At 39.5% G+C, this 27,594-nt stretch overlaps 1 long non-coding RNA gene across 1 annotated transcript; it reads left to right on the top strand.

The window, feature by feature from the left end:
* Positions 1-10,548: 10,548 nt before the first annotated feature.
* Positions 10,549-26,222, top strand: LOC136156291 (uncharacterized). The gene is made up of 6 exons (XR_010660926.1): positions 10,549-10,777; positions 12,270-12,335; positions 17,490-17,617; positions 18,848-19,121; positions 24,551-24,903; positions 26,122-26,222. It is a non-coding gene; the product is annotated as an uncharacterized lncRNA (long non-coding RNA).
* Positions 26,223-27,594: the final 1,372 nt, after the last annotated feature.

The raw sequence follows: 27,594 nt of genomic DNA, 5'->3' as shown, positions 1-27,594 counted from the left end.
GAGCCTAATAAAATGAAGCACTTAGAAATTCGATGTTCTGCACCTAACTTAGAAAGATAAAAATGCTTATTTCCTTGTGATAAATCTAAATTCCCTTCTAACCTTCTGTGATACATTAGCTCCATGCTCTGAGGCACACTCTGTGGTGTCTGAGACCCTCATAAACACCTTGGGGGGGGTGTGTGTTTGTGAATTGTGTGGTGGGGTCGGGAGTGTCATGATTAATGATGAGTGAAATGTTCCCGTTCTTTCCCGCTAGCTGGGTTATTTTTTCCTTTTGCACTCATTGCCCAACCTTTCCCTACACTTGTCATTTTTCTGTAGATGCTGTGTGACAGCCCCATGAATCATCCCTCCATTGTATGGCTGTATGATCTGTTTGCCCTGCAGTGAATCATTAAGTCAAGCACTGTAGAATGGGGCTTCCTTCCATAAGATCTCCACTCAGCAGGGAGAATTCATTGAGTTCAAAGGTTTTTTCTGAGACCAGTAAATTCCATAGACTCAGTCCTTAATTTGTTCCTTGGTCTTACCATACCCATGTAATGATCCACCTCTGCATAACTACCAGATATCAGACACCTTCAAGCTCATCCAGTTCTGTGTACATAGGATGGGCTTAGTTTCTCTAGCATTCAAAAAACATTGTTTTCTGGAAAACAATCGCATTGTCAAACACTTTCAGAGTGGGGCTGTCTTCTGCAGAATGAATGAAGTTGACTCAGGACATGCATTGATGCTTATGTCTATCAGTCTGAATTCAGCTCATTTCCACTGGCTGGAGAGTGAGCTGAGTGCTACCTGAAAATATGGGGTGAGGTGGCGGGGGAGAGTGTTTCTTTTCCAAGCCTGCTAAAACTATGTTCTTCAATTCTCAGGTTTTCTGAGACCATAACTCTCTACTTTCCTCTGGTCTCCCACTCACTAAAAACAGCTAGGGGTTCTGTGTTTCTTGCTGCTCCAGAGCCTGTTGCATGGAGAGAGGAAAGGGTAACTCGTGGTCCATTGTACATTTTAAGATCAACTATAAGAAGTGAAGAGCAATGCTTATTCTCCCAGCCTGTGTGTGTATGTGCTTAATTGCTCAGTCATGTCTCTTTGTGATCCCCATGGACTGTAACCTGTCAGGCTCCTCTGTCCATGGAATTCTCCAGGCAAAAATACTGGAGTGGGTAGCCATTCCCTTCTCCAGGGCATCTTCCTGACCCAGAGATTGAACCCAGGTCTCCCACATTGAGGGCAGATTCTTTAACCTCTGAGCCACCAGGGAAGCTGTAACCTACATCAGGAATATAAAGAGTCCTGGGGGTACAGGTGGAAGATTTTTCCACCCAGGTATTTGTGGTCATGGAGAATTCCTCCTTACCATTCTCAATTTAGGACTCCCAAACTCCAGTTCCATTTTGGGAGCATGTGAAGTTTGTTGCTTATTATTCCTGGAGGTTCAGTAGGAAATGTTGGCCCTTTTTGATGCCTGTATAGCCCCACCCATTCCAACCATGGTAGTATACAGTTCAAAATAATGATGGAACAGGGGGAGAGCCAAGTCCAGCTCTTGGGCATGGAATTAATGGGTTTTCTCATTTTTCAAAGCTTCTGAATTTTTTTCTATAAAGGTAGTATTATAAAAAGTATTAAGCAGGGTATCTTCAGAGATAAATGGAGCAACTTGAGATGGTAGTGGGTACCATGCCACCATCACTGGCCCTCCCTAACTCTCATCAGCTTCAAGAAGTTAAGCCAGCTCTCAGTCAGAGAGAAAAACTGACTGCTTGCTTTTCTCTAAGCTCCAGTTCTTGGGATACTCTAAACTTCTCACAAATGCAGCAGAGACAAAGGACACCGTTCTTCATTTAGAATAAATATATTTGAGACTATGGAAAACTGAGCACAATGTCTTCAGTAGTGAGAGAACCAGCTAATTTCCTCTGTATAGAAACATTTGAGAGAAATTTTGCTGGCAACAAAAAGGGAATAGAGAAGGACTTTATGATTGACCAGAAGAAATATCACCCCCCCCTCCACCCCCAGAGACAGGTCCTGGGGCAGGTATGAGAATGGTCTGTTGGACCTGGCATCCTTGGTCCAGGCTCCCTGACAAAGTTCAAACACAGTAGCTCATTCTGGAAGCTCACAATTTTCATGAGTTTTATGATTCTGTGACCTGCCTATTGTTTAGAGCATTTAGCAATGTAAGAGTCTACTTGAAGGGGTCAGGCTGTGTTCCTCATCCTTTTCTTTTCCACAGTGATGTAGAGATCTTTGTAATCACAGGAAAATGTCTTTAAACTCAATCTGGGCCTTGAGTTACTCAGGCAGACTTTCTTTCCTTGATTAATTCTGTACCTAATCTCAGTTTTTCTTTAGGATCTAGCCAGTGGCTGACTTTTCTTCTGAGTTTCAATATCCCCTTTGCCCATAGATGCAGTTCTGATTTCTAGTGAATCTGAGCTCTGCACAGAAGTTGAGAGTGTCTTGGTTTTGTGCCATGAATTTGTCTTCTATTCAGTGGATAAAACCACTGGAACACATGTCTATTCCTGTTTTCTAAGTACTCTTTTGTCAGCCTTATGGTAGGTAGTAGGATGGCATGTTACTAGAAGTCCCTGCTACAAGACTGTCCTGTGTAGCGGCTGTCCTGTTTAAGGTCTCCAATTCTGCATCCCCTTTTTGCTTCTCTCTAGCTAAGGGTTTCCTATGGTACTTAGGATCTTCTCTCTCTTAAGTTGGTGATAGATTCTTGTCCTGTTTGCTCCCCTCCCCAGCCTAAGCCAATGAGCAAAACCTTAGGGGGATGACTATGTGGCCATCTGGCCCTCTTCACCCACAGGTAAACATGCAGGAGATGAAATTTTTCTTCTCCTTGATCTGCTTAAGGGGTTTCCTCCAAGGGGCTTGCATCTTCAGCTATATAGTCAGCCTTTGAAATATAGATGGCTGAAGAGGGAAAGGTCTCTTCAGAAGTATGGGGTCAGGTGAGGAGTTAGGGTAGAGAGACAAAAGGGGTCTAGTTGTGAAATAGGGTCCAGAATCTGAATGTTTTGAAGGGTAGGAAGGAAAAGGGAAGAGGTGATGTGAAAGAAGATCCATTTATATTGTTGGATTCAGCGTGAAATGGAACTCTGATGGAAGCTGGGCACCCAGTGTTGATGGTGAAAACAAGGAAACCAAGAAGGTAGTTCAGTCCAGTGGGAAGTTGGAGGCCAGAGAGAGTGATGATTCATGAGTCCCAGAGGAGACAGTCAGAACAGCACTTCTCCCAGATCCTTCTGCAACAGAGTATCTCCTTCTGCAGTTGCTCTCTTACACTCCTCAGGGCAGGATCTTGCTCTGATGGCTCTAAAAAGCCACATCAAAAGAGCTTGTGCAGGTGCCTGTAAGAGACAAGAGGTAAAAATAGCATCCAGGAGCAGAACGGGGACAGGCTAGCGAAACAGACCTGACAAATGGCATGTTTCTCCACATTTCCTGGTACCCTTATCTCAACCCAAGGTTTCCTTTCACTTTCCATTCTCCGTATGTCCCCTTTTTGTGCCATCCCAACTCCTATGGGGTCCTGGAATTTCCAGAAACAAGACAGGAAGAAGGATATATGGAAAAATAAGAGATTACTCTTTTCTAAAGAGAAAATTGGTGCCTTTAAGGGAAGCTCTCAAGTTAGGAAAATAGCCTATTGGTTGAAAGAAGAAGCAAGGGATCTTTTAGGAAGCTTTGTAGAATGTTCAACTGAGAAAAGACTATTTCAAAATTTGCCAAGAGCCCCAGGAATTAAGACATAATGTGAAAAGGTCAATGAGAAAATCATTAGGCAGACATAGGTGCCGTGCTGTGTCATTTACAAAGTGCTTCCATGCACATTGATCCCAACTGACAGTCACAACATTCCTGTGAGGGTGGCAAGCCAGATGCTCTCTCAAGGAATGAGGCTGAATATCATGAAAGTTAACAACTTGTACAAAGTCAGGTTCCCAAAATGTTGCCTCCAAAACAACCTATACTGCTTCTGCCATCTCACACCACCACCCCATGGGCACAACCCACTGCCCAGCTCCACTGAAATTCCTGTGGAGAAGAGAGAAGGCATTAGAAGTGTGCCAGTTTCTGATTTACTGTCAATGTGCTCTCCTCAGGGGGCTATCCTTTTTGAGGGCTGGCTTTAGGAACTGATGTCCCAACAGTTGTGGACCTGAGATCTCATGAAAGGAGCTAAAAGCATATCTCTTGGGGAGGCCTGGGTTGAGTAGCAAAACCTTAGCTTTTTAAGTTCCCACTTTCTCCTCTTGCCACTGAGTTGATGTGAAAGACAAGAGAAAAAATGAAAAAGGGGATCCATTTCTTATACTTCCAATTCTAAGCAAGCAGCAGACATTCATTAATGAGTACAGTGACATTCTATATTGATAAAATTGAATTCTGTACTATTTCCATGTTGGAAGGAGGAGAAAGAGATCTTATAGGAAGCTTTGTAGAATGTTCAGCTGAGAAAAGACTATTTCAAAATTTGCCCTGAGAGCCCTAGGAATTAAGACTTAATGTCAAAAGGTTAGTGAGAAAATCATAAGGCAGACATAGGTACATATTTGCATATTTGCATACATAAGGCAGACACAGGTGTGTATTTTCAACTGATTCTTCTATGTCAAACTCAAAGAATTACTTACTGCCTTTGGTCCTCAGTTGATATTTCAAATAGTAGTCTACTGTAAAGGGACACCAAAACTCACATTTTCTGGAATGTGTGTGCTCCATTCTGTAGGATTCTGCTTCATGAGTAGAATCTGTATTAGAGGCTTTTAGAGGCTCAACATTGCTCTCTTGAGTCAGCCCAAAAACAAGGGAGAGGCTTGGCCAGGTAACACTTATAATAGGAAGGCAGCTGCTGAATAAGCATTGAAGGCCTGTTCTCTTCAGGTGCTCTGAACTCTCTTTAGGAACCAATCCATGGCCCATGAATCACAGTTACCACATCTAAGTAGGTGGTCTGTGAACTTTGGATAGAAACCCTAGTCTCCACTATATCTCTTGTCCATCCAACCAGTCTTGTTAGTCAGATGATATATATTAATCTCTCCTGAGAATTCCCATTCCTGTTATCTCTCCATTCCAATAATTGATTTAGAATAGTGGGAATAGGAAAAGGAAAAATAAGAGTCAAGTCAGTCTCTATTGTGAACTGAGCCTAGAGTTCCCTTACCTGACAAATGTCTTTTTTTTTTTCCAAACATTGCTAATTATGTACACCACTGGATGCAGTATCAAGGCAGAAAGGAGACCCCAACTTTGTGCAAAAATAAAGGATGGAACCAGCACCAGGACTCAATAAATTCTGCAACCAGCCAAAGTTTCCTATCACCTAAAATGCACTTCTACCCAAGGAAGCTGAACACAGAAAATACCCACTCTGGTCTGGACTTCCAGACCTGCTTCACAGAGCTATGGAACAATCACAAAGAGTTCTGGAGTGTGAGAGAAGGGAAAATGAGGAAGGTGAACCCCATCCTCATCTTCCACTGCCCAGCCTAGCAGGTCTCATCATGAGCCCCTATATCATCCTGGTTTTTCCATTTACTGCTAACGAGGTTTCAGCATATTATATATGTTATATTGATTTATATAAATTTCATGTAAATAAATATATAATTGGTTGCTTTGGCCAGGAACACTTTTATGCCTTTCATATGTTCTTACTCATGTAATTCTCAATTATAATTCTATGATTTAAATACTATTATTGTCCCCTTGTTAAACAAAAGGAAACTAGGGAGCATATAATGTATGTTATTTGCCAAGGCTACACTGATAGCAAATAGCAGAGCCAGCATCCAAGCTCGGGACTTTGGCTCCGTCACATTCTTTACCAGCAGACTGTGTCGTGTAAAATATTGTGGCCGTATGGATCAACAGTCCAAATCAATACAATCGGATGACTACTTATCTCCATTTAGCACTTTGCATAGGAATTTCAAATGTACTCCTGATACCTTTCACTTGTGGCTCAGAGCAGTGTGCAAAGGCATGAGACTCTGAGAGGAGAGATTTGCCTAGGGTCACAAATGTTAAAGCACAGAGACAGATTTGAACCCACAACAAATTAGGGTGCATTGTTTTCTTCTGCATTTCTCAGAAGACCCAGAGGAAACTGAGGCCAGGAGAGGTTAAATGTGTAGCAGTGGCCTATCTCCAGCTGGTCCAGCTTGTTACTCTACATGTGGTTGTTGCTACACTTGTACAAAATCCTAGTTAGTCCTTTTCTCTGTATGGAATATTTGGTTGAAACCTGACCCTTCAGACTCCTTGGGGGGAGTCAGGATTCTTGACAGCACTCATGCAGGTGATAGTTGTTGTTTTCTTAGACCAGACAGGTGCTATGAGAAAATGAGAAGAGAATTAGGGAGATGAATAAGGCAGAGGGTGAGCAGGGCAGAGGCTGTCTGTGAATCAGGGGATCTGGTAGCAGTGACTTGTGAACACATTACCTGTCCTTAGAGCCCACAGTAACCTTTGGAGAAGAGTTAAGGGCTTAAGTGTTTCCATTGGCACAGCTGGGTTCAAGTCATAGCTCTGCAAGTCACTGGGTGTGTACCCTGAATAGATCATTCAACCTTTCGGGATCCAGCTTTCTTTATTTGTAAAATAGTGTTGATAGTGTGACTACTCCCAAAATGACAGTTTTATTAAATAAGGTCAACTGTTATTTACCTTATAAATGACATAAAAGTTACCATCAATACATTTAATTTCTCTTCCCTTATATCCTATCTTTCTTGATACTCCCCCCTTGATACTGATCTAGGGTAAGTATTAATGAGATATTACTTCTTTGCAAAAGAGAAATGAAAAATAGTGTTTTTTCCCTAAGACCAGTTTATTTGTGTATGACTCAAAAAAAAAAAAACTGTACTTATTTAATATATACAATTGGATGAGTTTGGAGATAATAGAAATGCTTTCTCTGAATGGCTTCTTAGTGTTGGGTTGTTTTGTCAATCTTGCATGACTGGCAATAAGAACTAATTTAGGAGTATTCAACAAGAGAAAAGAACATTGGATATATAGGCAGAATGACTGTGAAAGAGAATAAAAACATGTTATGTACTGATGAGCAAGTTTAGGAATGACAGAAAATTGTCGGTGGAAATAATGCAAACCAGAAGACAGTGGAGTAACTTCTTTACATTACTAAAAGAAAGAAAACTTTCCGTATGGAATTCTTGGCCCATTAGAAATATATTTTAAAAACAAAGGTTAAATGAAAATGTCTTCAAAACCACAAAAGCTGAAATAATTTATCACCAACAGACATGCACTGCAAGAGAGTTTAAAGAAAGCCCTGAAAGCAAAATAGAAAATGACAAATGTGAAGCAGTAGGGTAAAAGATAGTATTTGGAGGGTAGCCACAAGAATGGGAAACTGAAGGTGAATTGAGACAAAGATCATTGAAACTGAGCAGAAAGATAAGATTCAGATTCACTTTCAACAACACTGATATTAGTAATGCTAGTATTATTAATAGCAAATACTGCTGAATGCTGGCTCTGATGCCAGGCACTATGCAAAGAGATTAACATTATTTAAGTTCTTATAATGTCTATAAAAGTAATATCTGCGTTATTTCCATCAACAAGTTTTCTGTCATTCCTAAACTAGCCCAGTAGACCCATTTCACCCAAAGTAAGCTAATGTTAGAAAGAAGGATAGTGTTAACACTTCATATCTATCAAACAGACTTGTCATCAAATCCCAGTTCTTTATTTTCTATCTTTATGACTTTGGGTAAATTATGTCATGTCTCTGAATTTCAGTGTCTTCATTTGTAAAATCACCTGCAGTGTGGGAGACCTGGGTTCACTGCCTGGATTGGGAAGATCCCCTGGAGAAGGGAAAGACTACCCACTCCAGTATTCTGGCCTGGAGAATTCCATGGACTGCATAGTCCATGGGGTCTCAGAGTCAGGCACGACTGAGCTACTTTCACTATCACTATTTGTAAAATGTGGATAATATTAATTTTATAGACATTATGAAGACTTAAATAATAGATGTTAATCTCTTTGCATAGTGCCTGGCATCAGAGCCAGCATTCAGTAGTATTTGCTATTATTAATAATACTAGCATTACTAATATCAGTGTTGTTGAAAGTGAATCTGAATCCTTATCTTTCTGCTCAGTTTCAATGATCTTTGTCTCAATTCACCTTCAGCTTCCCACTCTTGTGGCTACCCTCCAAATACTATCTTTTACCCTACTGCTCCACATTTGTTATTTTATATTCTGACATTACATTTCTTGAGTACATCTTCCTAACTTTCCACATGTCACAGTAACCTACTTTTATCATACTTGCTCTTCAATTTGATTTCTAAGACATTATTTCTACCTTATCTAGCAGATGGCCTACTTTGTTTCTTCAAGAAAAAAATAGAGGTGTTCAGGAATGGAATTCATTCATGTTGCATCTTCTAACACACAAAATTGTCTGCAAACCAATCATTTTATTTTTCTCTCCAGTCTCAGAATTATCCAAGGGTAATCATTGCATCTCTTCCCAAGCTTTTTTAAAAAGTGGTCTAGAACTCCTTTCTACAGCTTTACTTTCTATTGACTAGTCATTTCAATACATCATATCACCATACCCTGTTTCATGGCAATTACATATCTCTCTTTTTGTGTCACATGTAAGAGTCTTATTTTCCAAATCTGATAGATACTAACCTTAAATTAATGCAACACTGAGAAAAGTCTTTCAGTGTGATTGTATATTCATTCCATTATCACTCTTTTCCATCCCATCACTCTTTGGTTTTCCTTTTTCCTCTCTGGTCATTTCCTCTCAGCTCCCCTATAATATTCTTCCTTCCTTCATCTGTCCCAGAAGGTTTATTTAGCATTTGCTAGGCTCTAACTTTCAGTCCTTTTCTGTCAAGGGGCAGCCTCAGGCCAAGATCAGAGAGTGGGCCAATGTGTTCACGCTTTCTGTCTCTCCCCAACTTCCCACATCCCTCCTGGTCTTGGAAAGTAGTAGCTCTCCTCTGTTCCTAGCCAGAGGATGCTTCTCCTCCAGGGATGTCTCTCTTGGATCAGCTGTGTCAGTCAGCTTCAACTAAGTTATGTTGCAGATAAACACCTCCCCCAAAATCTTAGTGACTTGCAACAAAGAGTTTATTTCTTATTCCGTTTACATACCTAGAGTGCATCAGCTCCGGGATTCAGGTTGATGGGTTATCTGGGATATTGCTAGACTTAGCGGGAAGGAAAAAAAAGAGAAAGTGGTAAATGATGATGATTCTTAAAGACCTTCTTCAAAGGAGCACATAATTCACATCCATTAGCTGAAATAAGTCATATGTTCAGGTCTTAAATGTATGGTACAAAAGTCTAATTATCCCTCAGTGAGGGACGTCATGTGGCAGACAGACTTGAAGACAGTCCCTATTTATACCAACACCTATATGGTCATCCTTTGTGCAATTCCCTTGAGTGTGGTCACAGGATCTGTGACTTGCCTCTAACATAGACTATGGCAAAAGTGACAGGGTGTCACTTATGTTATTATGTAACAAAGATGAAAATCTCATACTAGTAGATGTTCTTCCTTGTTAATTTTGATGAAGTACTCTGCTCATGTTGAGAGCTGCACTGAGGGGAGAGTGCCACGTGACAGGGAAACTGAGGGTCTACCTGATGGCCAACAAGGAAGAAAACGTGAAAAAATGAGTTCTGCCAATAACTTGAGTAAGCCTGGAAGTACATCCTTGTCTAGGTGAACATTCAATGAACTCTAGCCTTGACTGACAACTTCATTACAATATATGAGAAACACTGAAGCAAAGGACCCAGTTAAATTGTTCCTGGACTTCTGAGCTACGAAATCTATGAGATAGCAAACCTGTATATTTTTTTTCAAATCATGAGTTTGGGGTAATTTTTAATGTAATAGTAGTCATAATATAGCAGTGTTCAAAGGTTCTGATAAGATAGAAAATATTTTTGAAAAATAATTAAATTTGCCTGGTCTACTTATATGGCCACAAGTATTACCTCCTTTAACTTAGCATGCAAAATATCCTCACTCCCTCCCAAGAGGAGGCAACCAAAATTTGTCATTTTGACCTAAAGCTGAAGGGTCAGGATTTCATCATTGTTTCTATGTAAGTTTCAGATATACCTTCTCTTAATTCAGAGACCTGTGAACTAAAAATTACAACTTACCTGCCTCCAAAATCCAGCGTTCAGTGAAAGAACAGAGACAGAACAACCACAGTGAACATTCCCCATTTTGAAAGAGAAAGACTGGTTGGCTGTGGTTGTCTCTTACACTGATAGCCACTAATGAACAACTCCTAGAGTGTGCCTCTTTTAGTCCCCTCCTTTTAAATTTAAACTGGTCTTGTGACTTGTTTAAATAGCAGAAAACTACAGAAGTACATTTGGACTAACTACTGTCCTAAGCCTTAAAAAGTCCTGACAGCTTCCAACTGTATACTGCCAGGGTCCAGGGTCCAGCCACCATAAGGAAGATGTATGATTATCCTGAAACTACAATACTTTTAAGGAAACCTACGTGAGCCACCTGGAGAGGCCACATGGAGGAGACGCAAAATGCATCAAATGACAGCCTCACCCGAGATTCCAGCCAATAGCATAGACCAACTGCCACCATCAGGGACATTCCAAATCAGTTGAACCCCCAGTGAGCCATCTTGGATATTCCAGACCAGTTGAGCCTTACGATGACTGCAGTCACAGTTCACACCATACAGAGAAAAACTATTCAGGTGAGCCCAACTAACCCACAGAGTCAGGAGCAGCAATAAATGGTGGTTGCTGATTGCAGCCAGTGAGCAAGGCAGGTACAATGTCCCTGAGTACCTGGCCTACTGGTTGTTTCTGTATGTGTACAGGGGCCCTAAGATGGGAGGCCCCAAAGCAGCAGCAGAAGTGGCGGTGGGCACAGCCCCAAGAGAGTAAAAGGGGCACAGCTTTCAAATGGGACAGCACAGGGACCTGGGTGGTAGGCGGTTTGCTTCCAGACCTCATCTCTAAGAGTTTACAATGATTAACTCTTGATGCTGAGCACTGGGACAGGTACTGCAGATGCCCAGCCTGTAAACTTTGTCAGTAAATTGTTATAAAATAACATCATATACATGGACATTGCAATAAAACATATCAGAAAGTTATTAGTATTATTCTGATTTTGGAAATTGCTGAGTCATTACAAAGCAAGTGCCCATAGGCTTAAAGATAGAAATTAAATTAAAAATCACACAATTTAACAGAAAAAAGCACTATCTTTATATGAAACTTGGCATAAACCAATTATTCAGAAGGCACCTTGAAAATTAATTTTTCCTTGTAGTTCATTAAATTGCTATTGCATAACCTTTCAATTCAGACAAGAAACTCACTTGTATAAAGAGTTAAATCTTTCCAGAAAAAGTGTTATGTCAGACTTAACAACTTTACATGAACTATAGTTTATCCTTCAAAATAATTTATCAGAAATATGTTCCAGGGTTGTCACCACCAAAAAAATACTCATCACAGCTCCAGTAACAGTTCTAGTAGCAGAAAGATCCTTTTCAAAGTTAGATATTAGGTACAATCTTAGGTTTACTAAAACTACCTTATGTTGCTTTCAGTTATATCCATATGAAAGTAAAGTTGGTAAAGCTATGAATTGTGATGACCTAGTAAATTTGCAGGAAGGTAAGCCAAAAAATCAATGATCAATCAAGAAGTCACAAGAGTTTAGTATTTTATTCATTATTTTATTTAAATTATAATGCCTAAATAGTAGTTTTTACAACTTAAAAATTTACAACTTAATTTTACAACTTAAAAATATCACTATTACCTCTATTATATTTTCTAAGTAATAAACATTTTAAAGGTAAAATCTTTATATTTTAGTATTTTCAGTAATCTTTTCTTTGAGTTTTGAACAGGGTACCCATGTTACCATTTTGCAATGGAACCTAAGATTATGTAATATATGACACACACCTATTTACTCAATTATTTTTATTTTGTAATAAAATTTTTCATTTATAAAGCATATATATTTTGTTTTAGTATTCTTTCAGTAGATTTATATGTTGATGCATTTTATAAAGTTGCGTACCTTTAAGAAAATCCTAAAATTTGATAATTATGCCTAGAGCAGACTGCAGTTGTATATCAGCTCTTCTTGAAGAAACATAAACAGTAACTTGTACTATTTGAAGGAAAATAACAAGAATTCCTACTACCCTTTGTTTTTTTTAGTTTAATTGGAGGATCCTTTTTTACAATATTGTGTTGATGTCTGCCATACAACAGTGTGTATCAGCGGTAAGTATACATGCGCATCCTCCCTCTTGAACCTCCCGTCCAGCTCCCACCCCGTCCCAGGCCTCTGGGTTACCACCGAGCACCAGGGGGAGCTCCCTGTGTTACACAGCAATTTTCTACTATCTGTTTTACATACGGTAATGTATATGTTTCAGCGCTACTCTCTCAATTCGTCCTACCCTCTCTTTCCCCTGCTGTGTCCACAAGTCTGTTCTCTTAAGTGAGGTGAAAGTTGCTCAGTCATGTCCGACTCTTTATGACCCCATGGACTATCCAGTCCGTGGGATTCTCCAGGCCAGAATACTGGAGGCTTTCCCTTCTCCAGGGGATCTTCTCAACCCAGGGTTCGAACCCAGGTCTCCCGAATTGCAGGCGGATTCTTTACCTGCTGGGCCCAAAGGGAAACCCAGGAATACTGGGGTGGGTAGCCTATCCTTTCTCCAGCAGATCTTCCCCACCCAGGAATCAAGCCAGTGTCTCCTTCATTGCAGGTGGATTCTTTACCAACTGAGCTATCAGGGAAGCCCTCTGTTCTCTTTATCTACATCTCTATTCCTGTCTTGCAAATAGTTTCATCAGTACCATTTTTCTAGATTCCATATATATGTGTTAATAATATACAGTAGCTCTTTTTCTCTGACTTCCTTCACTCTGTATAACAGGTTCTAGGTGCATCCACGTCACTAGAACTGACCCGAATGTGTTCCTTTTATGGCTGAGTAATATTCCATTGTATACATGTACCACATCATCTTTATCTTCATCTATCGATGGACATCTGCATTGCTTCCATGTTCTGGCTATTTTAAATAGTGCTGCACTGTTTATAATAGCCAGGACATGGAAGCAACCTAGATGCCCATCAGCAGAAGAATGGATAAGGAAGCTGTGGTACATATACACCATGGAATATTACTCAGCCATTAAAAAGAATTCAGTTGAATCAGTTCTAATGAGATGGATGAAACTGGAGCCCATTATACAGAGTGAAGTAAGCCAGAAAGATAAAGACCAATACAGTATACTAACACATATATATGGAATTTAGAAAGATGGTAACAATAACCCTATATGCAAAACAGAAAAAGAGACACAGATGTACAGAACAGACTTTTGGACTCTGTGGGAGAAGTTGAGGGTGGGATGTTTCGAGAGAACAGCATCAAAACAAGTATACTATCAAGGGTGAAACAGACCACCAGCCCAGGTTGGATGCATGAGACAAGTGCTCGGGCCTGGTGCACTGGGAAGACCCAGAGGGATCGGGTAGAGAGGGAGGTGGGAGGGGGGATCGGGATGGGGAATACATGTAAATCCATGGCTGATTCATGTCAAAGTATGACAAAAACCACTACAATATTGTAAATTAATTAGCCTCCAACTAATAAAAATAAATGGAAAAATAAATAAATAAATAAAATTTAAAAGAAAAAAGAAAAAAAATAGTGCTGCAATGATCACTGGGTACATGTGTTTTTTTAAATTATTGTTTTCTCAGGGTATATGCCCAGTAGTGGGATTGCTGGATCATATGGTAGTTTTATTCTTGGTTTTGCAAGGAATCGCCATACTATTCTCCATAGTGGCTGTATTAATTTACATTCCGCCAACTCTGCAAGAGGGTTCCCTTTCTACATTTCCTCTCCAGTAGTTATTGTTGGGAGAAGGCAATGGCAACCCACTCCAGTACTCTTGCCTGGGAAATCCCATGGACAGAGGAGACTGTGGGATTGCGAAGAGTCAGACATGACTGAGCGACTTCACTTTGACTTTTCACTTTCATGCACTGGAGAAGGAAGTGGCAACCCACTCCACTATTCTTGCCTGGAGAATCCCACGGATGGGAGCCTGGTGGGCTGCTGTCTATGGGGTCCCACAGAGTCAGACCCGACTGATGTGACTTAGCAGCAGCAGCAGTTATTGTAACCTTGGTTTTGATCCTAGTACTCTAAGTCACTCTCTGATTGCTGTTCTTGGAGATGTCCCCCAAATTTAGAACAGTTCTGTCAATTCTGCTGAATTACTTGAATAAGAATTTCTTCATTCTGTGCTGGGGAAAAGGATTTAGGTAGCTGCGGCTATTAAGTGTATTGAATGTGAAAGTGTTACTCAGTGGTGTCTGACTCTTTGCGACTCCATGGACTGTAGCCCACTTGGCTCCTCTGTCCATGGAATTCTCCAGGCAAGAATACTGGGGTGGGTTGCCATGTCCTTCTTCAAGGGATCTTCCTGACCCAGGGGTTGAACCCAGGATTCCCACATTACAGGCAGATTCTTTACCATTTGAGCTTCTTGGGAAGCCCAGTAAGTATATTAAATGTTACTTAATATTACATATTCTGTAGGGGCAGAGAAGATGACCTAGGATTGCCTATAGCTGAAAAGGTGGTTGTTAGAGAAAAGGTTGGCCTGGGAGTTTAGAGATAATATTGTAAGAGTTAGTGAACATTAGTTGAGATTGTCAGAAATGAGATGGATTCTATGATAAATAGCAACTATGTAAAGACTAAATCACCCAGTAATTTTGATAGGTTAATTTATAACTTCTTATAACTTCTTTGCGTTCATGGTGTCTTCCCCCATTATTAGCCAGAAATCTGTGAATCAGACCTGCTGATGCTGGCCTCTGAATATAGTGGCTATTGTGATACTGGCAGCCATATCCCAGGGAGTGAGATCATGAGAGGATTCGTTTGACATTTCATTCAGTTGACAGAGTCTGTAGAAAAAAGTCTAGAATAAGTTCTTAAGTTGTCATGGCCATTATTAAGATACTGGACTGAATGCTTTGAGAAACAAACATCAAAGCTCTCAAAAATTATAATAAGCATGTGACTTGAGGTTAAAGACTGGCAAGAAAAATTAAATAACAGTGTAAGTGACCTACTTGACAACTCTTTCTTCTACATCTTAATTAATTTTTTAATATGTTTTGCTTTATTTTATTTTGAAAGTATTTATATGGGATAAACATTTTAAATGCATTTCTCTAAAATACTTATTAACTCACTGTAATTATATGTATTATATATAGATATATATGATTCATCCCAGTTGAATGATTTACTTTGTCCCAAATGTTCTTTCTTGTGCTGAATCCCCTTAGATTTTAAATTCAAAATCTGAATAGTGTTGCATGACATTTGACACATAAGTTCGATCTCTATGGAAAACTAAGCCAAGTATCATGGGCTCCATGATAAAATATCTAGTTCATAAGCAAGAACCAAATTAATCATAATATGGAGTAATTTTTGTTTTCTAGTTGTTGTGAAATTGAGATTATCATTTATGCAAATAGTTCTCAAAGTTTAGTGTTCATTATGGATACTAGGTTCACTCCAGTTCAGTTCAGTTGCTCAGTCGTGTCCTACTCTTTGTGACCCCATGAATCACAGCACTCCAATCCAACTGAATTTTTGGAGCTATATAAATATGAATTCAAAATCCACAAATGTTTTCTAAGCTCTAGCTAATGGAAAGAAAGCTTGAAATATGGTAAGATGGAGATGTTTTCTGGAAATAGCAAGTGATAAGTCTTTCTAGTTATGCTGAAGCCAACAAGTACCAAGATTTTGAACTCTGTTGTTCCCAGATTCATTTAGAACACCAAACAGACAGTATGTATTGCACATATACTCTGTAGATTTTGTTAAGTATCGAGTAAATAGGATTTCCTGAAACAAGCATGAGAGAAACAAAAGTTTCATAACTGCTTGATGTTTTTTGGCCCAATCTAACTGGAATGATGAAACTGCTATTCATTGAGTCTGGGATAATTGTTGGAGAAACAGGTTTTGGAGGGAAAATATAATGGTTTCATATATAATGTTCATCTTTTTATCTATGGGCTTCCCTGGTGGCTCAGAGAATACAGAATCTGCCTGCAGTACAGGAGACCCAGGTTCAGTCCTTGGGTTGGGAAGATCCCCTGGAGAAGGCAATGGCAACCCACTCCAGTATTATTGCCTGAAGAATTCCATGGACAGTGGAGGCTAGCAGACTACAGTCCATGGGGTTGCAAAGAGTCTGACACAACGAAGTGACTAACACTTGCACTTTCACACTTTTTTAATTGATACGTAAGAGCTTCTTAATGGTAAGTGAATATAGCTTTCACTTGATACAAGTTGTAATTTTTATTGTTTTATGGGTTATTTTTAACATAGGTAATTATAAATATTGTTAAATTTTAAATTTTTGATCATTATTGTATCTTTTATATTGATTGTATCTTTTATATCATGCTTTTATATTCCTTTCACAGATTTAAAAAATTTTTTCTCTTCATTTCCTTGAATATATTTTAATCTTACTTATATAAAACTTTTGTATATGTTTGAGCTTTTTGTGTTCTTTTGAGAAGATAGTATATATAGTCCAAGTCTGAAAATTTGGATATCAAGGGCCATTGGCACATCTGTGCATCTCTGCATGCTTCCTCTAATTTGTCCCCATTGTTCATAATTTTCTGCCTCATTGTGAAGAAGGAATTCATAGGGCCTGGACTCCATCTCAGGCCTGTCCATGCTGATCGTGCGCCTCTGAACTCTGTGCTTAGCGCCTGTGGGAATGACAATGGAAGGATAAGACCCCCCTCTGGGCAGGGGAATCTTGAAGAAGAGAAAACAGACACTAATCACCCCTGCCTCTGGACAGTATCTATGGAAATGTAATCACAGGCTTATCGGTTATTAACTGGTTGGAATGTAACCGAGGGCTTTTGATTATTGACTGTTTGAACACATAACACGTGAATGATGGGGTTATTGTAGTTGTATTTACCCTACCTTTGTTTATGTAAGTCTCAAGGGAATTGAGGTTGTGGGTTTGGACACGTACACATGGGGTAGGTGGTGGGTTTGGACATGTACACATGGGGTATAAAAGATTTTCACAAATGCTGGACGGTGTCCTTGACTAAGAGGTGACTCTGCCTTGGGCCCGCCGGTGTAATAAACTGCACTCCACTATCTGCATTGTCCTTCTGAGTGAGTCTGTTTCCCGGAAAGCGTGGCTACAACAATTGAAGTCTGTTGTAATGCATATATTGAAACATGCTTGAATTTCATCAGATGCAAACTGATTGTATCATTTCTATTTCCAATTTGCTCTAAATTAGATCATTCCATCTTTCACGTTTTCTGCCTCTAGCGTTTTTTCCTAACTGCTTTCCATGCCTTTTTGGTCCTCAATATGGATCAGAAACAGAGAGCTGGGAAATGTACAAAAAGAAGTTTGAAACTGTGAAGAATTATGAGTCCAGAGGATAGTTCATAAAGGTGAGTATCAAAACATTCTCATTGGAGCCCAACATCCTTTCATGCTTGCTCAGTAGCATGTTATTGTCTTTGACCAGGTGACCTAAAAGAAGCCAAGTTCCACAATGTGGAACTTGTACAATATGGTGTCTGTGGAGTGCCTCTGGGAGTGATCTGACATATACTGACTCATTCCTCTGCTACTCTCAGTACACAGTTCATTTTATGCAGATCCCTGCAAAATGAAAAGAATTAACAGCAGCTCTGTAACCCTCAATGTAAATTTCCAAGTACAAAGATAACCAAAGAAGTTCTCATCTGAGAATGTTTTGTATCCAAATTTTTGCATTGCTTATTGTGAAGAAGTTTGAAATTTACTGATTATAGAGCAAAACTTAAGAGAACAGAAGTCAGTCTTGTAGGTTCCTTCTCTGCGTGACTGATGGAACGCGTAAAAATAAGAAGCTCTAGACTTAAATGGCTCCCTAGAACTGACTAGTACAGCACATGTCCGTCACGCACAGTGAACACTCATCTCTAACTCTGAAACCAGAATACATCCTAGAACAAAAGTCTGTTTTTTGGAGGTGTATATGGTAGTTTGGACCCTTCCAGAGATAGATGTTATGCTTGCTGTTTGCTTGTATCCATAATTAATGATTAGTAAAATTTTCCATTAAGGTGCATAATTTCTCTGCTTTGACAATTTGACTTCTGTTGTAGTATAATATATAATGACTTTTGATTAGAACTGTATCATTCAACCAACTTTTAGGGTGCTTCTGAAGTTACTATAAATTCTTACTCAGCTTCTCATTATTATCTTCTTTCATATTTTCGTTCTCTCAATTCTTAAAAATTACTTGTTCTTGCCTTTTTCTTCTATATTTGATTACTTAGAATAATCATTTATTTTAAAGAAAATTTTTCACTGTTGCTCCCCTAATGACTCAGACAGTAAAGAATTCACCTGCAATGGGGAAGACCTGAGTTTGATCCCTGGATTGGGAAGATCCCCTGGAGGAGGGCATGGCAACCCACTCTAGCATTCTTGCCTGGGGAATCCCCATGAACAGAGGAGCCTGGCGGGCTACAGACCATGGGGTCACAAAAAGTCAGGCTTGACTGAGTGACTAAGCACTCTATAGGAGATGGGCTGTCCTTCCATTTAGTCCCTCAGAATACTGAAAATAGAATCAAATCACTTTCTGATTTCTTAATTGAGCTGCTTGTTCCTTTCTCATTTCACAGAAACAGGAAGTTCCTCACATGTTCTCATCAAGAACAGTGTTGCCAGAGTTGTCCATCTGGTTTGTAAAGATGCAGGATGGTCCCAGAACCTGAAGCAAGCTGGACCTCCAAAGACATAATTTAAAGCCACACTCTGAAAATAACAGAGCAAATGGGAAAGGCCTGTTCTCCGCTGAGTTTTCAGTCCTGGTAACTGAACTAAAAAAGACTGTGGCCTCTTCCAACCTCAACACCAGACTTAACCAGAAAAATGAAATAAATATTTCTTATTCAGGTTAGTTTGTCTAGAATTATACCTCATTGCCTGGAAAAATGTTCTAAGACTGAGTGCACACTGCTGAGTTTCTAATGGGAAGAGAAATGATATTGAGTTCCTGTACTGTATTTCTTAGACAACTTTCCCTAATCTATATTATTTCCTTCTTTCTGCTAGCTTTGGGTTTAGGTTGTTTTTCCAGATATTTAAGAGATAAAGTTAGGTTGTTGACTTAAAATCTTTCCTCTTGTTAAATGTAAGCATTTACAGCTATAAACGTTTCTGTGCCATTCACTCGTGTTGCCTTAACCCTGTGAGTTTGGCATGGGGGGATCACACTGCAACAGGCTTCTATGATCACCACACTCATAGGCCCCCTGGGGGGAGATTGGCAGTTCCTGGTGACATACTAGAAGTGCCCTCTATGACAAGGCCAGGCTTGGAGCCCTTTCTATAGCCATTTTAAACATTTTTTAGTATACTTCACAAATGCCTGCCATGGACGTGCTGGCTCCACTTCCTCCTGGGTACATGAAGGCTGCTCTAGCCAGACCTGAGATTAACTGTCCTATGTCTGCATCCTCAGTTGCTCTCGTGTTTATAGCACCTGTAGTGAGTGCGTGGTAAGTGTTGTCACTGCTAATGCTACCCCTGTTGTTGTTAGGCCCCATCAATTTCTGGATTGCAAGAAAGAATGTGCTTGCTTCTCTGGAGTAAAGGATAAATTCAGTAGGCCTGGGTTGTCTTAAAATCTGCATGTCCCAAAGAAAGGTTTGACCCTTGCCAGGCTCCCAGGAGTTAACCTCTAAGTTTTTGGAATATACTGACTGATAAAAGCTCATTTTTTACATAGGGCTTTGGTACACTTGACATCAGTTTGACATCTTAGTCCAGAGACGAAGTAATAAGGTCAGCCATGTCACTCCTTTTCTAAGTGACTGATCCCAAATAAAAACTCTGGACACCTGGCTCAGATGAACTTTGTGGATTGGTAATACTTTGTGCGTGTTGTCTGTCATTGTTGCTAGAATTAAATGTCTGTATCAGTTCACGGGGAGAGGACAAAATCTGCATTGATGGTTCTTCTAGATTCTTCCTTTTCCTTGGCTAATTTTTTTTCACTGCATTGTGTGGCATATGGGATCTTAGTTCCCGAAACAGTGATCAAAGCTATCTCCCCTGAGCTGGGAGTTGTTGTTATTGTCCAGTCTCTTAAGTCATGTTCAACTCTTTATGACCCCATGGACTGCAGCATGCCAGGTTTCCTGGTCCTTCACCATCTCCGAGAGTTTGCTCCAATTCATAAATTGGAAGCATAGAGTCTTAACCAGTGGACTGCTGGGTAAGTCCCCCTTATCTAATTTTTTTTTTCAATTATTTTTATTAGTTGGAGGCTAATTATTTCACAACATTGCAGTGGGTTTTGTCATACATTGACATGAATCAGCCATGGAGTTACAGTATTCCCCATCCCGATCTCCCCTCCCACCTCCCTCTCCACCCGATTCCTCTGGGGCCCTTATCTAATTTTAATCTGTATCTTTTTTCTCTTTTTAAAATTGAGATATAATTCATTGATAGTATTAGTTTCAGGTGTACAGCGTAGTGATTCAAAGTTTTTATAGCTTATATTTCATTTAAAGTTATTATAAACTATTGGGTATATTCCTGAAAGGTTGTTGCTGCAAGCCTGTGTTACGCCAGGATTCGTATCCTATCCCCTGAGGAGAGGATTTCGATCCAGGGTCAGAGACGAGGCCTAACTACTTGGAACTTTTTGTGTGGCAAAGTTTTATTAAACTATAACAGAGATAGGGAAAGCTTCTGACATAGACAGAAAGGGGACAGAAAGAATGCCCCTTTGCTAGTTTTTAGCAAGGTGTTTTATGTCTGTTAGAAAGCTATTAATCAGATAAGAAAGACACCTCAAGGCTGAGGGAGTTTTACCAGGCCCCTTTCCCACAGTATGCATTTTTGAGATAGGATGGCACGAGGTTTGTCATCCCCCGGCCATACAATTGACATGAATGCTGGTTTGTTGAGCCATTATCAGCCTAAGGTTTGAGAAAAGAAAAAAAGTTAGTCTTAGGCAGAACCATTTTGAAGAAAGGCAGATTCCAAAGCAAATACATAGTTTCATTACACAGCTTAAGAAAAAATTTCCATGAAAAAAAAAAAAAAAGCATTGGTTAGCTCAAGGAAGAACCAGGTGTCACAGAATTAAAAGCCTCTTTTAATTTTGTGTAGAGAAGTAAAAAAAAAAAAAAGAAAGCGTCTGCCACTTGCAGTTTTTATCCTGCCACTTGGGGACCTCTGGCCTTCCCACCTGTAACCCTCTTATTCCCTATGCTCTAGCATATATTCTTGTCACTTGTTATTTTGTACATAGTTTGTACCTCTGTATCTCCTATCTTTTTCCCTTTTGGTAACTACTACTTTTTTTTTCTATATCTGTGTATCTGTTTCTGTTTCGTTATAGTCATCTTTTTATTTTTTAGATTCCATATATAAATGATAAGATACAGTATTTGTCTTTCTCTGACTTATTTCACTAAGCGTAATACCTACCAGGTCCATTTCATTCTTTTTTTTTCCTCTTTTTGAGGTCAGATGGCATGTGAAATCTTAGTTCCCTGACCAGGGAGTAAACCTGTGCCCCCTGCATTAGAAGCACAAAGTCTTAACCACTGGACTGCCAGACAAATCCCCCCAAATTGCATTTTTATGCCTGAATAATATTCCATTTGTGTGTGGGGGTGTGTGTGTATACACACCACATCTTCTTTATCAGTTGAGGGACTGATCATCTGTTGTTGACTATGGTAATTCATACTGCTATGAACATTAGGATGCATGTATCTTTTTGAATTAGTGTTGTTTTCTTCAGATACGTACCATGGAATGGAATTGCTGGATCTTTATTGCAGTTCTGTTTTTAGTTTTTTGAGGGGCCTCCATCTTGTTTTTCACAATGGCTATACCAATTTACATTTCTACGAACAGTGTCCAAAGGTTTCTTTTTCTCCACATTCTCACCAACATTTATTATTTGTGGTATCTTTGATAATAACCATTCTGACAGATGTGAGGGGATACTTATTATTTGATCTGCATTTCTTTTACTAGTAATGTTGAGCATCTTTTCACATGTCTATTGGCCATCTGAAAGTCTCCTTTGGAAGAATGCCTATCAACTCCTCTGCCTATTTAAAAATAGAATTGTATGCTTTTTGTTGTGAGACAGTATGAGTTCTTTATATATTTTGGATATTAACCCCTTATAAGATATATGATTTGCAAATATTTTCTCCCATTTGGTAGACTGTCTTTTCATTCTGTCAGTGGTTTTCTTTGCTATGCGGATCCCATTGTTTATTTTTGCTTTTGTTTTCTTTACCTTAGGAGACAGATTTTTTAAAAACATTGCTACAATTTATGTCAAAGAGTGTTCTATGTTTTATTCTTGGAGTTTTATGGTTTTCAGTCTTACTACATTTAGTTCTTTAATCCATTTTGAGTTTATTTTTCTGTATGGTATGAGAAAATGTTCTAATTTCATCCTTTTACATGTAACTGTCTAAATTCCCCAGACTGCTTATTGAAGAGTGTGTCTTTTCCCCTTTTCTATTCTTGCCTCTTTTGTCATAGGTTAATTGACTGAAAATGTGTGGGTTTATTTCTAGCTCTCTACTCTATTCCATTGATCTTTGTGTCTGGTTTTGTGCCAATACCATACTGTTTTTGTAACAGAACAGGGAGAGCACAGCCCTTAGCAGGTAGCATTGCTATGCCTAATTACTCTGCACTCTGTTACTAGGCAACTAGGTCTCGCCCAGCCTTTGGTCGATGCCCCACACCCACAAGCAACCAACTGTCAACGAGCGACCGTTAGCTGTCCTGCTCAGCTGTTGGCCAGCACTGCAGTGGGCCCTGCCCACTGGTAACTGTCAATGATTCAGTCAAGGGGTGGTAGTATGGCGGTCATCAGGTGGAGAGTGAGGTAAGAGGCAGATTCAGGCCTTCTCCTGGAGGCCCTCCAGCTTACCTAGCCTTGGGCCAGGGAGTGAACTAGAGGCCCCGGGGAACACACTAGAGGCGACACGCTGCAGGTCTCCAGGACCTTTCCCTGAGGCCTGCCACTGGCTTTGGCCCAGGCCTTGAGGCAGCAGTGAGCCTCTCCCCTGTCCCTGACTCTGCAGCCTAATAGCAGTGGCTGTCTGCATGGGCTACAGCCTGTGAGCCCTGGTCTCCCTCTTTGGGCAGCCTGAGAAGACGAAGGGCCATTTGGGTTGGGTGCCTGGTTCCCTCAGGGATGACAGCTGGGCAGGATGTGGGAACCTGGCCCTGAACGAGCTGCCAACTGAGATCTGTCTCCTCTGAGCCAGGACTGGGACCTTGGAGGGTAAAAGTCACATCTTGGGACTTCGCCCTTTCTGTTCAGGAGAGAGAATAACAGTCATCTGGTAGAAATTTACAGGAACATCATTACCTACTACGACCAGACCTCAAGAACAAAGACTCTGACATGGAGAAGTCTGCAACAACCAACCACACCCGTCCCTCAGCTTTTGCTTTTAAAGGGACTTGCTGAAAGCTTTCAGTAACTTTGGGGTTCTTAGGGCATGAGCCACCCATTTCCTTGTATGAATCTGTAATAAACCCTTTTCTGTTCCAAACTCTAATCTTCAGTATTGATGGGCCTCACTGTGTGTCAGGCACATGGGCTTGCGAATTTGGTTAACATTTTGATTACTGTAGCTTTGTAGTGTAGTCTGAAGTCAGAAAGCAATTTCCTATCAGACACAAGCTCAGGCTCCTTCACAAAATTTACCTTAAAAATTTTCTTCAGAATTCAAACAATTTTAAGAACATTATCTCTAAAATATTCTTAATATTACTTATATTAATATATAGTATATGATAGTATAGTATATATTTAAGGTATATATATTATAGAATATATTTTATGTTATACTATATTGACATTGTAATATGTATTAAATTATCTAATACATTACTTTGATAAATATTCACCTTCCTTCTTTTAATGTGCAAAATATCCTCCCTAAGGTAGGTGATCAGAATTCCTATCATTTGGCTTAGTCTCAAAGTTCAGCATCACATGATAATTTCTGCATGAGTTTCAGATCTGGCTCTCTTAATCCAGAGACTAAACTCACACATAATGTCCAATGAAGAAAGAGGGACAGGATAACCACTGTGAACATTTCAGTTTGAAAATAGAAAGATTGGGAAACTGTGGCAATCTCTACATCAGTGACCAGGAATGAATGACTCTTGCCAGTCTCCTCATTTGGTCCCCTCCTCTTGAATCTGATCTGGCCCCATGGTTTGCTTTAATAGAATGTGACATAAGTGCTATTTATTATGTTACTCCTGTCCTGAGACTTAGAAGGACATGACTACTTCTAATTTTGTATTCTTAGGGTCCAGTCACCACAGAAAAAGTCTGATTATCCTGAGACTACCAGACTTTTACGAAAGCCCAAGTGAACTGAACCACTTGAAGATTTCATATAAAGGAGGATCAAAGTGCTCTGATTGACAGCCCCACAAAAAATCCCAGCCTTTAGGCAGCACTAACTGCCACCATCTGGGACATTCCAAATCAGTTGAGCCTCCACTGAGCTATCTTGGACATTCCAGACCAGTTGAGCCTCCAGATGACTGCAGCCACAGCTCATACCGCATAAGGAAGGAACTACCTGGCTGAACTCAGCTCATCCAGACTCTTGAGCCATGATGATATTTGTTGCTGTTTGAAGCCACTAATTTGAAGGTGATCTGTTACCTAGAAACAGATAATTGAAACAGAAGCTTGCAGAGATCCCTGCTCAGAGCAATTCTTCTCTGTGTAGATCCTGTGAAAGTTTCTAAACTGTGGGTGGGGATGTGTCTTATTTAAACCTGAGGTGCCTTAATCTCTGATAGCCACAAGGGAAAGACCTTTTCTGACTGATAGCCGCAAGGAGGGACCTTTTCTGAATACCTCTTTTCTAACAAGTATAGCTTCTGAAAACACAGGACACATTCTCTCACGCTAACTGTAGCATCACAAGGCTTAAAGAAAATCACCCTTTAAAGCTTTACAACCAAACATAGCATCCTTTGATAATATTCTCTTACTTTCTGTAAGCTTATATTATTACCTATCTGTATTCTTCTCCCTCTCCACATAAGATTGCTAAATCCTCTGTACAGCAGTCAGCAAACTGAATTCATAAGTCTAAGTAGAAAGCATGTTACTCTTTCTAACTCCCAGCAGGTGTCTCTAGATCTCAGCGCTCTACCACCTATGTATTCTTGTGCTCATGGCAGCCTTGACTGACCCAAACATCTCTCTGCACCTCAGTATCCTGCATGGCAGCTTCCATGAACACTTGCCCAGATTTTCTTCTCAGCTCAGGCAAGCCTATACCTGCACAGTTTCTTTTTAGCCTTTGAGAGATGTGGCATGCTGGATCCTAGAAAGACTCTTGGGTCTTAGTTCAAGACCTCTGGGAAGCAGATTGGAGATGAATATTTGAGTGCACCTTTATTAGGAAGAAAGTGGGGAAAGTGCAAGGTGAACTGTGAGGCAGTGATGAGAGAGACTTTGATCCCACAAGGAGCAATGGAGCTGGAATGGCCTTGCAGAGTGATTTCAGACTGAAGCAAGTGACTGGCACTTTGTGTGAGCTGTATTCCTTCAGCTCCTGACTACCAGTGGGCAGTTACACAACAGTTGTAATGAGATGTGTGTGGGAAACAGAAGATAAGTGATCTCCCATGTGCAGTGTCATAAAGAGTAGCCTGAACACTAGCTAGGATGATTTTGTCACAAACTCTATGGTTTAAACCTTCAGCTATTTTATGGCTTAAACATTTTCTCATTTGGCAATGAATCTTTTGGGCAACACTGAGGCAGAAAACCTGAAAAGTTTACAGTTAATAAAATAGTAGATGATTAAATTGTGTTTCTTTTAAAGAGAGTTGATCGTGTGTGTGTTCCTTACAGGAAGTATTTTCCACATCCCTTAAGAGCAGTGGTGATATTACTGACCCCATGAAAATTAGAAGACATGATTAGCTGAAGAAGCTTCAGTGTTTTTTTAAAAAGTAAGTTTCCTAAGAAGACTTAAGCCAAAGATGATAAATTTACATATAAGACAGCAGAAGGGGGCTTAAATGTCAGTTTGTGACACATATCCTTTTATTTAGTCACTGTTTTTCTAAAACAGTTTTGTTCATTTTTCCTTCAAGCTTTCTTGTGCACCATTCTAATGTTACTGTGTTGTTTCACTGGAAGAATTTTGCCAAGAGTTTGAATGAGGCCAGTTTTTATCAATGCCTTTAGCTGCATCAACCAGGAAATCAGTTAATTCTAATAACAATTTGTTTCTTTTATTCAGTTCACACAGTAAAAAAAAATATTTTGGAATCTCATTTTGTTGAATATGAGACAAGTTACATAATTGAAAGTATAAATTTAGCTCAAAAGTTTAACATTGACTGTGAAATTGCAGTTGATTCTAGAGCAGTGCAAAGGTTAGGGGTGCTGACCAACCTGCCCCTTGCTGTAGAAAATCCATGTATAATTTTTGATCCCTCAGAACTTAATTTGAAGTAGTCTACTGTTATGTAAATCTATACAATATATAACACATTGTATAATATATATTACATTCATGACATACCTAATTTTTTCAATATTTCTAGTCTGTGCAGTTCATATACAAGTTTCTTCAAATTGTTGCAGACCTCCGAAAATATTTTCCAATATTTTTATTGAAAAAAAATCTGTGTGTAAGTGGACCAGCACAGTTGAACCTGTGTTGTTCAAGGATCAACAATATTTTTGTTTTGTTGTATTTTTGGCTGTGCTACATGCCTTGTGGGATCCCAGTTCCCCAACTAGGGACTGAACTCAGGTCCTTACAGCAAGATCACAGTGTCCTAACCACTGGACTGTCAGGAAATTCCCCAACTGTATGTTTTATGATGGTAATAAAATAAAAATACTGGAGTCATAGTTAAAACTGTATTTTTACTAAATTAAGAAACACATGAGAAAATTTCAGTTATAATGCACACAAAATTCATTTTTCATTCTAACAAGCTGCTATACTCCACCAAAACAAGACTCCAATAGTACAAAGAAAGGTTTTAATGTTTTTACATTCATAGAGGAGTTAAATTGTGTATGGTATAGCTGATGTTGAATATATTTTAAAAAATTATTATTTCTTCATGGTTGTACACATTTTCAGTTGGTTCCTAAAGATGTTTGAACTTGAACTAATTTGGAAGTGAAAGTGTTTTGCAACATTTTTGCTGGATATAGAATTTTAGATAGAAATTTTTCCATTTTAACCCTATAAAATTGTCTCTCTGCAGACCTTCATTATTTGTGACAGTAAGTTTGCAGTGATTCTTACCTTTGTCCTTCTATGTGTGATTTATTTTTTTCCTTTGGATGCTTTAGAATTTT

The sequence above is a fragment of the Muntiacus reevesi genome, chromosome 1 (assembly GCF_963930625.1).
Source record: "Muntiacus reevesi chromosome 1, mMunRee1.1, whole genome shotgun sequence".
Classification (NCBI taxonomy): Eukaryota; Metazoa; Chordata; class Mammalia; order Artiodactyla; family Cervidae; genus Muntiacus; species Muntiacus reevesi.
The sequence above is the reverse complement of the archived record's forward strand: the minus strand, read 5'-3'. Positions and strand labels throughout refer to the sequence as shown.